This window comes from Heterocephalus glaber, unplaced genomic scaffold, assembly GCF_053883595.1.
Source record: "Heterocephalus glaber isolate CG9 unplaced genomic scaffold, H.glaber_assembly_v1.0 deba00001452, whole genome shotgun sequence".
NCBI classification, from domain to species: domain Eukaryota; kingdom Metazoa; phylum Chordata; class Mammalia; order Rodentia; family Bathyergidae; genus Heterocephalus; species Heterocephalus glaber.
This window is the reverse complement of record NW_028258302.1, coordinates 25,522,389-25,537,009: the sequence shown is the minus strand read 5'-3', so window position 1 is coordinate 25,537,009 and position 14,621 is coordinate 25,522,389. Positions and strand designations below refer to the sequence as shown.

Here is a 14,621-nt window from a genome sequence, read left to right as displayed (position 1 = left end):
ATCCATGAAGCTGAAGGGGCAGCCAGAGAGTTGTCCCCATAATGAAGTGCAGAAAGCATTTCAAAGAGTCCACAAGTGAGCCTGGATGAGAAACTGCTTGCTAGAGAGTTGGAATGAGGACTCCATTGATCCCCAGGTGTTGCAGTGTGTGGACATGGTGACTGTGACAAAGGAGAATTCTGTGGGCTCTGGGGATATGAGTCCAGTTGGAGTGAGTCTGAGAAAGAAGGGAAGGGAGAGGGCAGAGAGGTGGCCTCTTTGAGGAGTTGGTGGGTTGTGGGTGCAGTACTTGGAGAAAGATATAGAGTCAAGGAAGAAGTTCCCTTTTTGTTTCTCTAGTGGAAAATATCCTATCCTGCTGTTGAGAATGGTTCAAGGGAGAGAGACAGAAAGATTTTCAGTGCCTGTGGAAGTGGGTAGGTTGCTGTGACATCCTAGGCCAGGTCATCAAACAGGAGAAAGAACCATCCGGAGACCTGGGAAATGAAAAATGCAGATATTAAATATTATCTTCTGTGTAGACTAGAAGAATGAGCAAATGTAAAATGAGCAGGCTAAGGGACACTTCCAAACAAAGTATATAGGAGTGAAAGTGAAGATTCTGGAAGAAAAGTTAAGATATATAGCCTTGAGGTGCCAGGAGAGTGGGGGAGGGGGAGTGGGATGAAGAGGACACAGGGGGGCCACTATTTGAAGCCACAATTGCTGTACTTCTCATAGAGCTGGAAAGACCTGTGTCCTCATACTGAGCAAGCCCTCTGGGCTCCACTGGTATCGGACAATAGCAGTAGAAATTTTACTAACCATGGTGCTAATAGAGGTAGTAGTAATCACAGTAGTTATGGTAGCAATAGAGTAGCAGCAGCAGTAGTAGTGATGGTACTAGTGGTCTAGTAGTAGCAATATTAGCAATAATGGTAGGATAGTACTAGTGGTAAAACTTATACACCAAAATATTATAATGACACTTTGATATTATCAAAAATAATGAAAAAAAAGGTGAAAGATACCAGAGAGAGGCTGCTGTGAGTCAGGTCACAAAAAATCTTTGAGATCATGGACAGGGTTTGCATTTCATTCCAAGAGCATTGAAAGTCTGTGGAGGACTTAGAAGGGGGAAAGGCAGATGGTGACAAAAATCAGATTTGCTACAAAGATGCCTCAGGCTGCTGATGGGAACAGATGGGGGAAAGATGAGAGGGTTAGGGGCAATAGCAAAAGCAGGGAGAGCAGGTAGGAAGCTCTAGATTAGTGCCATCAAAGGATAAGGGTTAAAACTAAGGATGTGAGAGCTGGCATGAAAGGAGAACCTGTCAAGTGCCAAGCACCAGTCTAAATGCTTCATGTATGTCAAGTTATTCGACCTTCACCACCACCCTGTGACCTAGGAATGTTTATAATCTCCATTTGACAAATGAAAATATTGATGCCCAGGGTGTGTGATTAGATTGTAGAAGGTCGCACAGCCAGTGGGATTTAAACCTGGGTAGAATGACTCTAGAGTCCAGGCTCTTAACACATACACTTTTTGTAGGGCTCTGCACTAGAATGTAAAGAAAGAATGGAGAAGTAGATGGCTGAGGGAGAGTTTGACGAGCTGCTGATTCAGGAACGAGGGCAGGAGATGATGATTCACTTGGGGAGTTGGTGGTGCTCTTTACCGGCATCATTTCCACTGCTGCTGAAATCTCTTTACGTGTCCCCCACAGCATTTGCACTAAACTCACACTCTCTTCCACAGCTTGTAGGTCTTGGTGCTAAGATTCCACTCAAAAGATAAGCTAACGCTTCATTTTGCCCAGGACCAAAAGACATCAAGGATAGAGTACTTTCTGTTTTAAAACTACAAAGTCTCAGGTGCTTGTCACCCTTGTCAACCTCATCTCATGCCCCTACCCCCTCACACTCCCTGCCCAGCCACACTGACCTTCACTGAGGCAGTAATTTTCCCTCCTGGGATCTTGGCACATGTGTAAAGAGCTCTTGGTCTGCACATGGCTTCCACTAGCCCTCAGGTCTCAGAACTAAGAGATTTTGGGCCTCGTGATAGGACAGGTTGTAAATTCTGCCAGCTTTTTTCTACCTGGCATCTTCCTTCTGGTTGGTTCTGCTGGAAATAGCATGACTGAAATTTGAGGAAGTCACTGTGATGAAGTGATCCATCATATGAGTGAGGTATAATCAAAACATATAGTGAATGTATAAAATTTTAAAAATGTATTAGAATAAAAGACACTTTGCCATTATTCCCCCTCAAAACACTCCCCCTTGCTTCAAACACCCATATCCCTTATCGCTTATCTCATTATTGCCACTTTCTGAAGCAGATCTGAAAGTCCTCTCTCTTGAGTGGCTTTATAGGGTGCTATCAAAAATACAATGAATGCTGCTGCCGAGTGCCATCCAAAAGAAAGGCATCCTGGTAAAAACATTCTAGTGTGTCTTCTTCCACTTTATTCACCAGATCTGACATCGTGTAACTTCTGGCTTCCCCACAGCCAAAATGACCATGAAGAGTAAACATTTTGATCAATTCAGGACATCAACACAGCCAGGACAGTGCAAGTAATGACACTCATGAAAGACTTCCAGAGCAGCTTCAGAAAGTGGCAAGAACAATAGGATAAGTGTGTTCAAAGTCAGAGGGAGTATTCCGAGGGGAGTTAATGGTAATGTGTCTTTTATGGTAATGATTTTTTTTTTTTTTTTGGTACCGGGGATCGAACTCGGGACCTTGCACTTGCAAGGCAGGCGCCAGAACCACTGAGCTAAATCTCCGGCCCTATGATAATGATTTTTAATGTGACATTTACCGTACCATTTCTATCATGCCTCAAATATTGTTCTATTTCATTTATACCACAGGTGAAAGTGGTTAGTATTTATGTGCTGCTTAACCTTTCTTTCATGCATCTATGTCCTATGTAGTCTTATTTTTGATTTATTTAAAAACTTATCTCCTGCTCCTAATAGTGAAAAATTGGAAACCAAATAAAAAAAATCCAATAATATTTGATTGAATAAATGAAGTTTGGTTCATCCCTAGAGTAGAGTACTTGAGAACCATTAAGCACAATTAGGTAGATGTGTTCTTATTGACATGGAAGTATGTCTGTGAAAATTAGTAAAGAAAAAGAAAAAAAAAACCTAGAAGTAAATACATAGAAATGTTAACAGAAATGATCTCTGAATAGTGAGGTAATAGATTTTTATTTTCTCTTTTCTTTTTGTTTTTCTGAATTTCTAGAGTAAATGTGTAGTACTTTTCTAACTAGTGGGGGAAAGCTCTCCTCAATATAGAAAAATGAACAAGTTGAGGAGAAAAATATGTTTCACTAATATTATTCTGTGGAACTACCCTTTGTCTTCTAGAAGAACAAAGGATTTGGAATGAGCCTGGTTTATCTTTGCATAGAGACATTTTCTTTGTAATATATTCTTTGCAGTATACTCACAACATGTATGCAAACACGCAAATTTACTATTAAATAGTGTCCTATGGCAGGAGGTTTCTGGTAAGTGTGCAAATGTGTATTTTTGTGTACATATACTGCACCTGGTATTGCACTCAGAATATTGTTTAACTGAATTTATTTTTCCAAGTACTTTTCAAATACATTGTGCACATCCCATTCAGATAATCAACTCATATTCTAAGCTCCCTGTCCCACCTGTGCTGAGGTGAATGCCTGTCAGTGGTCTTGGTTGCTTTTTTGTTTTTTTAATGAGACATTTTTTTGAAGATAAAGTACCCAGCTAGCTGGGCCTACAGAGGTTGGTGAGGCTCCTGGCGGCATCATTAGTGTTTGTTTCTCCCGTTCAAGTTTTCCTTCTGCATGGCCCCACACTTCTGTGATTTCCTTCCCTGCTTGGTGTGTGGCCTCACCCAGCCTGATTTATCAGGGGAACAGGGTGAGCATTGGGTTAGATAATGAAAGATGAGCAAAGATGGCCTGTGGAGATCTAGTCTTGCATCTCAGCTGATAACCCATTCATGCTCCCAAATGTGGGTGGCATGCATTAATTTTTGAGCTAGTCTTTCTTTCTTTCATTTATTTATTTATGGTCAAACTCAGGACCTTGTGTTTGCAAGGCAGGCAGCGGCGCCACTGAGCTAAATCCCCAGCCCCCTTTCCTTTATTTTTAGCTAAAACTTTGGTCTTTTTCCTTCCTTGTTTTTTCTGTCTTCCTCCAACTCCATTTCCAAATCTCTTTTTTCTCTTTCAAGGCAGTCAATGGCGTATTTCCAGCTAATATTAGTACTTGGAAGCCCATGGAGAGTTGTGAATGTTCCAGGGGCCTTGGGAGAGGTACCCACATCTCAGACAGAGGCACAATGGCACTGGGCCCGGTTGCCCTTCCCCATCTGCAGCTCACTTGGCCAAACTGTTCCACTCCCAAAAGGGACCTTGTGTAAAGACCAAGCCAAGCCTAGTTAATCCCATGGTTCACTCTCTTTGACACCAACTCGCTTGATCAGAGGAAGCCAAATGAGAGCCCCGTCTTGGCCCACTCATGTTCCCTTATTGTATGTATTTATTTCATTTTCACAAACATGTGTCTGCTTCAACACCCACCAGGCTCTGTTCTAGTCTTTAGTTAGCCTAACCCTCTTAACAACCCAGGGAGATAAGTGTTAGCACTATTGCCATATCATATTTGGAAAATAGAAGCAGAGAGAAGTTAGTGGCCAGCCCAAGACAATACCCAGAATGAGTCCTTGTATCAGTCAGCTTTCCTGTTGCTGGGACACAACACCCAACACCCATAACTTGAAAGAGAGGTTTAATTTGACTCCAGTTTCAGGAAATACAGTCCGTGGTCAGCTGGTTCCAAGGCAAAAACAACATGACAGAGGGCCTGGTAAGACAAAGATCCTTACTTCATGGCAGTCAGGAAACAGTGATAGAGAGGAGAGGGTGAGGAACCAGGTATAGCATCCAAGGTCACCCCTCCATGTCCTGCCCAGGTACACCCAGAAATGTGCTCCACCAATTCCCTGAGCAACTCCCAAGCCAATCGAGTCAACACAATCAAGCTTAACTGTCAGTCCTGAAGGCAGGATTATAAACTGAGGCACTAATTCTGGACCCTCTGCTTTTAACCTGCATAGGCTGTCCCTGAGTCCTCTTTGTCTGGGCAGAACTATGAGGGACAGCTCAGAACAGCCTTCGGTTTCCATACATTCCTCCCTGAGGTTTTCAGGGAAGGTGTTCCAAATGTGTGAGGTGACATGAAGGATCTGGCTTGCCAGCTGTGAGAAGTCTAGGGCAACCAAGCCTGTGCAGAAAGGGAGCTGCTCCCTATTGTTGGTGCTCTCGGGGACCCCAGGCACAGAGGCCAGAGCAGCTAAGCATGCAGGGGTGGGCTGGGAAATAATGCAAGTCTGCTCAGTTACCCACTTGCTAGGTGACTTTCTGAAATGTTCTTTCACCTGCAGGCCAGTCTTTTGCATGCCACTACTCTAGCTAGCAGTCTCAAGAGTGGCATGAAGGAGGCAATAACTTTATCAAGGACATGCATTGCAAGCAAGCTACTGTGCTCGGTCTTTTCACATTTGCCCATCTGAAGCTTGCATTAGCATTGAAGATAAAAGTCATGATCATAATAGGAAAATATTTTATAAACAAGCACTTTGCATACCTAAGAAATTATGATGTTGCATTACATTAAAAGATAAAATAAATAACAGATGGCCTATACTGATGCATTTTAAGTAGTCATAATAATAGATAGTAAAAAATGAATTGGATTCTACGTAACGCATGAAACCAATCTCCTTGGGAGAATGTGGTATCAAAGGAAATGTCCCCACATAGTAGGTGATCAATGAATACTTGAGTAGACCCGGATAATAGAGAGCTGTTTTAATACAAAGCCAAACTAAATTACATGAGCTTTCCCGAATGAGATGTGCTCAGGACTGAAGGCTGTATACACCACATGACCATGTAGTTATCTGTCTTCACTACTTCATCATTTTCTTTGGATTTTATTTGTATTAATTACTCACCTCCAAAATCTCTAATATTCTTTAGTCTTGGTTTGGGATATAAGAACATGTTTGCAAATGTAAAAAATGATGTTATTTCAAGCAGAGGAAAGAGAACCAAATTCAAGCCAAACCAGAGAGTCACATCCCTGGGTTTAACAAAGGAATAATTGACTCAGAGAAAGGACCTTCTGGAAAGATGGCCTTGACTAAAACCAGAATGTTGTCCTATAACCTAATAAAAGTAGGTACAACTCAATATGCGCTAAAGTAAATTTAGAAGCCATTATTCCCTTTCAGCAGTAAATGCAGCTCAAAGCATTATGAATTCCCCATTACGATGATGGGGAGGGGACAGCGAAAGAATCTTTCAGTACAATAAATTTATTTTAGCATTCCAAATGTTCACAGTGACAGGAGCAAACATGGCTGCAGCTGCCATTGTGATCAGTCTCCTGTCACATGGGAATGGATGGCCTCTCCTTAGCTGCTGCTGCCACAGAGCATTCATCAATTTTATCCAGAGAGGGGAATGAAAGCCACATTTGGGTATTTTCCAAATTAAACTTCTAATAAAAAAAAAGAAAGATGTATTGCCCATTTATTTTATGGGTTGCTTTTGAAGAAGGAGAAAGTTTGGCTGTGGCATAGAGAAGGGGACATTAGTTGAGCCATTATTTGAAGTTTTTCTTTTGAAACACTTGCATGTTTTATTGAACTTGAAGTTTCTTTTACATTTCTTTTTGGCTTCTTTCTTGTATTCAATTCCTCACTATTGCTCTTCTTCCTTGGACACAAGTGGAGCACTTGTGATCCATACCTTGATAGGATGTGCGGGGATTCATTTGTCACCCCATCCTCTGAAGAAGAAATCAAGGAGGAGGGAAATGTTAGTTCAGGTGACCTTTTCTTTAAAGGTGAACGGTCCAATTATGTAGCTCTTAAATTGCTGACAGTCTTACTTTAAAATGGTAAATAAAACTAAGGTTAAATTGTGGCATATTAAAAGCCAGGCAAGAGGTTTGATTTCTTTTTTGTGAGTTCTGTGGAAGGAGAAACAGAAATGTGTTTTCTCTTTCATTTAACCTTTCTTTTTCTCTGGTCTAGCCTATTCCTATAAATGAAGAATAGCAGGTCATATTCAGTCACGTGGCCTTAGGATGACTGAGTATTGAAAAAGGTGAAGAATGTTTTGACTTCTGAAATTTAAAAAATGTTTTATTATATATATAGAATTCTTTTATTACAGAATTAACAAGGCATGGCAATTTCTGCCAAGACATGCAAAGTAGCACACTTAGGACATCTTGAAGCTGCCACAATGTGTGTAACAGACAAAATCTTGTTAGAAAATGTATCAGAGCTCAGCATTGTCAGGTTTTTGAAAACCCACAAGGATGGAAAAGAGAGGAGTGTATGAGAGAAGCTAACAGCTATAACAGAGAAACCCAGAGACCTCAGCAACTTAACATGAATGCTGATTTCTTGTTAACGTGAAGTTCAAAAAAGGTCCTGATGCCTTGGAAGTCCAGACAGTACATGGCCTCCCATGTGGCCATTCAGGGATCCAGCCATATGGCTGCTCACTCTGCAGGAATCCAGGAGATGGGAAGAGGGCAAGGACTGCGTGTAGTAAGTTCGTATGGGTCATGCCTGAGCATCTGTCTCACACATATGTGTAATTGATCACCACCCTCATTAAATTCTGCAGAGGAGACTGAAAATGTGTCCAGCCATACTTGCAGGGGCACTAAGAGATGGGTTTGCTCATCAGCCAGCTTAGCCTCCAGCCCAGGGAAATAAATTCTTGGGGATTAGAAATAAGAAATTAGAGTTGGAAAGAAGATCTAAGAGTAGATCAAGCCACAATTGATGAGAAAATTAATGAAAGGAAATGAAAATGTTACCATCATCATATGCAACTATATGGCAATGCCCATTTTACCACAGCCCTAGCTGGCATCTTCCTTTTTTCTAACACATTTCTGACTTATTGCAAAGAGTTCTTAATGGAAATGATACCATGTAGTGGTGAAAACTGTATTTTTTTCTACAGCAAACATGATTTAAATATATTATCCCATTAAAAAATATATAAAATGTCATCCAAATATAGGTCAACTTATTTCACAGACAGTATATTCACACCTGAAATTAAGGAGACATCAATGAAATAACTACAGAATCAAATTTCTAGCCACCTCCATTTCACATAGTCATGTAACTGCAAAAGAAAAATTAGAAAACTCAGATGGTTAATATTTTATCATCTGTTTTTTAGTCTACAAGGTCAGTATTTTTGTTTTTCTTGACCGATTTTTTTGAAAAAAGAAATGTGAGTGCCTGCAGAAAACAGACATTATATTTCCATTCTTATTTCACCTCCAGTTTTGATTTTCAGTCAATAGTAAAAAGTAAAGTTGTAGTTCTCCCTGCTTGGTGTTCATTACAATAATTTCACCACACCAATAGGAGAAAGAAGCCCTAGGATAGAATTGTGCTATTCTCAAAGTCAGTTATTTGGTTCAATCTCTCTCTCTCTCTCTCTCTCTCACACACACACACACATACACACACACACACACAACTACTGAGTCTCCAGTGACTGGACATCATAGCCTTCATCTTAGAAAGAACAACTGAACTAAAACAAGTTTTATATATATATATATATATATATATATATATATATTTATATATATATTTATATATACACATGATGCTTGGATATTGTGAATTGTGCAGTGATAAACACAGGTATTCAGGTATCTTTGTACTGTAGTACAGTGGATCCTTGAGTTATGAACGGCCTGACATATGAACAACTTGGGTTATGACCAGAATTTTAGTTTTAACTTACAACCAAAGTCTTGGGTTACAATGCAAAAGCCAGTCACTTGTGCTTCCAGGTGGTCTCAGATACAGATTTAACCCATAAAGACTTCTGGAAGGAGCATTACAACATCCTTTCCTGTGTGGGGTTAATTGAGAAATCCTGGGCCAATGTCTGTCTAAGGACACTAAGATCTGCCTGTATACAGGAAAGAGACTTTGAAGGCTGTGTAGAGGAGCCTGAGCCTTCAATTGACCAACTTGAGTTAAAACCAACCCTCGGGAATGAATTGAGGTTGTAAGTCAAGGGTCCATTGTATGCTAGCTTTAATTTCTTTGGGTATATACCAAAGAGTAGTACAACTGGGTTACACGGTAGTTCTACTTTTAGTTTTCTGAGGAATTTTTAGTTGTTATAACATTTTAAAGCAAAACTACACATTTTCTTTGTACATATGTTGCTACAGTTTAATCTTAAATGTTCCTCCCAGGCCTGTGCTTTAAAGGCTGGGTCTCCAGGGTGGCACTGTTTGGAAGACAGTTGAATTGACAAAAGGCAAGGGCTAAGATCCTGTGGTCACTAGGGATGTTTCTTTAAAGGGGATTGTGGTCCCTCAGGCCCTTCCTCTTTTGCTCCCTGGCTTGTGATATAAGTGGTTTTGATCCACTGTGCACCCTTAATATGATGTGCTGGTCCACCTCAGGCCCCAAGCCAGGGGCCAATCAGTCATGGTCTAGAACCCCCAACACTGTGAGCCAAAATAACCATTTCCCTTTGAAAGTTGGTCGTCTCAGGCATTTTGGTATAGTAGTGGGACACTGACTGACACATACAATTTGTATTGTCCTTTGCTCAACTAACCTTATTCATGAGCATTTTCCTGTGCCATTAAACATTTTCAAGTTTGAATTTTAGTGACTGTGTAACATACTATCATGCAGCCACACCAGCATTTATTGAACCATTCCCCATAGCTGGATCCTAGGTTATTTCCAGATATTTCTCTGCTCTATATAACACTGTGATAAATGTCATAGTAAATGAATCTTTATATGCATTTCTAGACCTTTCCTTACCATAAATCACTCGGGGTGATATCAGGCAGTCAAAGGGAATGACCTCTTTTAAAAGATTTGATTGCTCACAGCCCAGCCCCTGACTATTAATATGTTGAACCTATTTGCTGGTTGTGCTTGTGAATACACCGTCTAAACCCAAATATCATGTTGTTTTGTTGCTGTTGTTGTTTGATTGTTCTATGTTAATTATATTAAATATTAGATTACATTGTGACATTTTCATACATGTATAACATACTTTGATCCTATCCATTCCCCCATTATCCTCCCTTACCCTCCCCCTCTAGTCCTCTTACTCTTAACTAATAATTTCCCTTCTACTTTCATGTAGTCTTTTTTCCCCTTAGATTCTGCATATGAAAGAAAACATGTGATACTTGTCTTTCTGAGTCTGGCTTACTTTGTTTAACATGATCATCTTCAGTTCCATCCATTTTTCTGTAAATGGCATGATTTCATTCTTCTTTCTGGCTGAATAATACTCCATTGTGTATAGATACCATATTTTCTTTATCCATACTTTCATTGAAGGGGAACCACAAAAGAACCCTTATACACTGTTGCTGGGAATGTAAATTAGGAGAGCCACTAAAGAAATAAGTATGGAGGTTACTCCAAAAGTTAATATGAGAACTACCATGTGACCCAGCTATACCACTCCTTGGTAAATACCCACAGGAATTAAAATTAGAGTACCAGTATGTACTTGCATAACTGTGTTCATCTTGGCACAATTCTCAATAGCCATGCATCATATTTTTTAAAGTTTTGGCATAATGACCAAAATAACATAAGTCACCTAAAGACAGACTCCATCCTGCACTTGCTCCACTGACTTCACCCTTCTCACCTATCCTGACTCTCTTGGGCCTTGCTTTATTTTTAATTTTTATATTTGGTACACTGAGAATTATTTACATTAACCTTGATTTTTAAAATTACATTTTACTAAAATACTATTTATCTTGATCACTGAATTTTTTTGTGCCCAAGATGAGTAATTTTTTTACTTCTTCTTAACCCTGACCCTGGTGACTTGGGACATTCCAGAATCTTGGCAATTTGGAACATTCTAGAGTGGCCAGCAACATTCTAACAGTAAGAAGAAATACATTAGTGCACAGATCAATAAGCCTGTAAGAGATCAAGGACCATCGAGTGCTAGGGAGCCACATGAAACCTGCTATAGGTGACGGGCACCCTGAGTATAATCTCAATGGCTAAGGGGGCAAACCAAGGGGGAGCCCTTGCTGGCCAATGGCAGATAATGGAGGTATCAGGACTTGCTTTGAAGCTTTAGCAATAAGCTCTTCTGTCCTCCCAATGCAAACACTTCACAAAGATCCCTCCTAAGACCCTCATTCACCTCCCATCAGTTAAAAATATCATTTACTGCAGCCAGATCCCCTATTAGTTTGGGCTTTGATCTTTTTAAGTCTAATCACAGACTCAGAAAGTGCATGATGTTTGCACTGATTTTACACCAAAGCAAATGAGGATTATCTCCCATGCCCACAGATGTTACTCTTCCATCCCCTGGTGTGGAGGAGACAGAGGCAAATATTGGTGGGAAAATAGTAAGTGGCCTTAGTACATGGCTATTTGTATTTAGAAACCAAGATTTGACTTGAATCCTGGAGGTGTTTAATCACACACACACACACACACACACAGTTGTCACTGCTAAAGTCTGTATAAAAAATAGCTTTTACAAAATTATCAATTAAGGTAACTTGTACGACATTAAATAACACCCATTCATTGACTCATTTGTAATTTACTGAACATTTATTATGTGTAGGGCTCTCTGGTTAGTCCCTGGGCTTTTAGAAAGGTGTGAACAAAGTATTCACTCGTCTATGCTCTCATAGAGGTGACAGCTGGGCTGGAGAGAGACAACAAACAAACAGAATAATTCCTGTGTGATTCCAGCTGGGGAAGAGCAGGAGAAAAGAGCAGAGTTCCCACGTGGAATCAGAATGTCTGGCGCTCTGCCAAGCCCAGGGCTGCCTTTTCATCTGCACAATAATGTTGTGATATGGGTCTAATTTTCTGCAATTAACCAATGGGAAAATAAAGGCTGGTGTAGGCCAAGAACATGCTGAGGTCTCCAGGGGTAGGGAGTAGAGCGGGGTTTACAACCTTGTGTGCCAAGTAGAGACCCCTGGTCTCATCTTATCTCTCTGGTCATTTGTTAGCCAACCTCTACCCTGTACCAGGGCTGCCCACCCCTTGAGGTTGTGAGAAGATCAAAAAGATACTATTCTTGTTTCCTTATCTTTGACCATGAAATCATGGTGAGAATTGAACACAGGAGCATAGCAGGACATCACAGTGCCCCTTTAGATAAAGCTGCTTGGAGAATGCAGATTTGCTACTGGCAACTGAAATACTCATTCGTATCCTCTGCTCCACTAGAGGGCCTCATCCATCCCTACGCCCACACCCAAACTAGACCTGGAGCAGGCAGACCAGGCACAGTTAGGATCTGCAGAGCCGCCATTGTTACCCAGCTCCCTGCCTCCTGCCACCCATCACAACGAGGGAGGAAAAGAATCTGTCTGAAGCTCTCCTGGATTTGGCTACATCAGCTTTGTCCATTGAGAAATGGGAATGTGGAACAATGATAATTAGGTGACATGCTCTGTGCTCCTCGGTACAGTATGTAGGCACTGGCCCCAGAAGCCTGAAGGTCCCTCTTCTGGAAACAGGAAATGGGGGAGATGTTTTCTGCAGCATGCCCTATGTCCATCTATCCCCTTTTTGCTTGAAGTAAGATGCTATGTCTTCCAGGCAGCTGTAAATCTGCCTCCCCTTAACAAATACTTCTGAAATCTATGTATATTTACTTTTGTAGAGATAAGGACTATAATAAATAAAGGCACAAGCATCAGTTTAAATAAACAGGTGATCTCACTACAGATAACTGTAACTAAGTGTGACCTTAATACATTTTGAATTGCTTATCTACAGACCTAGACCCAAGTTCCAATTTTGCAGACAGATGAATATCAAGAAAACAGTGCATATATTTAGAGTTGGTAACTGTAATTATTTGTACAGCAGTCCAACTACAAGTTATTAATATGCACCTGGCCATGTATACCTATGCAAAGGTGTCCTGTGTAAGATGCTATGTCCTCAGTACGTGGCCAGTCCTCCTATTGGTGCCCACTGAAGGCTGCCCTTCCAGACAAGTTAACCATGGACAGGGGCACTGATCCTCCTGATGTGACTTTATCCTCTCCTGCTTTTGTGCCTTCAGCAAGTGTCACATGCCTTCTCTGGGCAAGTGACAGTACTCTTTCCATAGCCTGATGAGAGAGAAAAATGTTTAAGTTTATAGTCTTCCCACACAGGGTGCTGGCTACAGTGGAGGTAGAGCAACTTGTGGGATAGGAGCTCTAAATCTTCTAATGAATATATCAATGAGACACGCACGTGATAGTGGTTCTCAACTTTTTTGATTTTAGAACTAAGTCCATAACAATCTTAAAAATTATTAAGAACCCCTAAGAGTAGTTGGGTTTTTTTGTACATGTGGGTCATTTCTATCATTATTTACTGGTGAGAGCAATTAAAACTGAGGAATTTTAAATTGTTTATTAATTCATTTTTAAACAATAACAAACCTATTCCTGACAATTTTTTGACGTGTGGCTTAAGAGAAGATGGTTAGATTCTTAACGCTGTTCCTACATTTAATCCGTTGCAGTATCACACCATTCCAAGTCACAGCCTCAGGAAAACCCCACTGCATGGTCATGGAAAAATAAAAGTGAAAAGATGTGTAACATCTTTGGGTATTATAAAAATGGTTTCAGCCTCATGGGTGGAGGATTTGGGAGCACATGAGGGTTTCCCAGCTGGCACTCTGAGAACCCCCACAATGTGGCATTCTACTCCAAGTGTGGATTTGCTGAAGGCATTTGTACATCCATGTCAGGAAGAATGCTTTGGAATTTACTCAGCTGTCCAACCTTCAAACTGTCTTTCTCTGTAATTTTCATTTCAAGGACAAGAAATGGAGATTGGACAGTAAGTTGATAGGCAAGAATTAGAGCCAGTGCCCTTTGGAGCTGGCCTAGACGGGCTTGAAATAAATGATTGTTCAATGGGAAAGGATTTTTGCCAGTTGCCAAATTCTTAAGAGTCTGAAATTGGAGTACTTCACTATAGAAATAGGCAAATGTTATAGCTCAAGGCCTTCGTTTGTTTTGGCTCATGGAGTAAATTCTTTGTTTTTTTGTTTGTGTTTTGTGTATATTGCTTTAATCTGAGTGCATGTGCACAAGCAGGCTGCTCCTTACTTCCCCAGGCCCTTGGCCAGTGTTTTGTCCTGCCCCAACGCTGCAGCACACCCTTCTGCAGACTTCTGCCAGGTTGGCCCTTGGAGGCGTCTGTGTTTGTCTCCATGGGTTTCATTCTTCCTCCTGTGCATGGAGGCACTGGACCAGCCCATGGCTTCCATCCTGCTGGTGCAGGATCACTAGGGTTTGGATGAATGGTCCAAGAGCAGCAGCATCTCCTTCTATGCACTCAGAGCATCCCAGACCTGGCCAGGGTTGTGCAGGCATCTGGCCCCATCTGCAGCTAGGTTACCATTATGTGGAAATTAATGAGGACTCTGGATTTTGGGGGACGGGGAGGGGAACTGTGATTTACGAACCTCTCTCTGACCATCTGTTCACTTCCTCAAGGAACTGCTTTTCACAGC

The 14,621-nt window shown here is 41.0% G+C and overlaps 1 protein-coding gene across 1 annotated transcript in view; it reads left to right on the top strand.

Annotated features, from left to right (window-relative positions):
- Nucleotides 1-14,621, top strand: part of Kazn (kazrin, periplakin interacting protein) — a 1,072,553-nt gene that overhangs the window by 307,989 nt on the left and 749,943 nt on the right. The window lies entirely within an intron of this gene.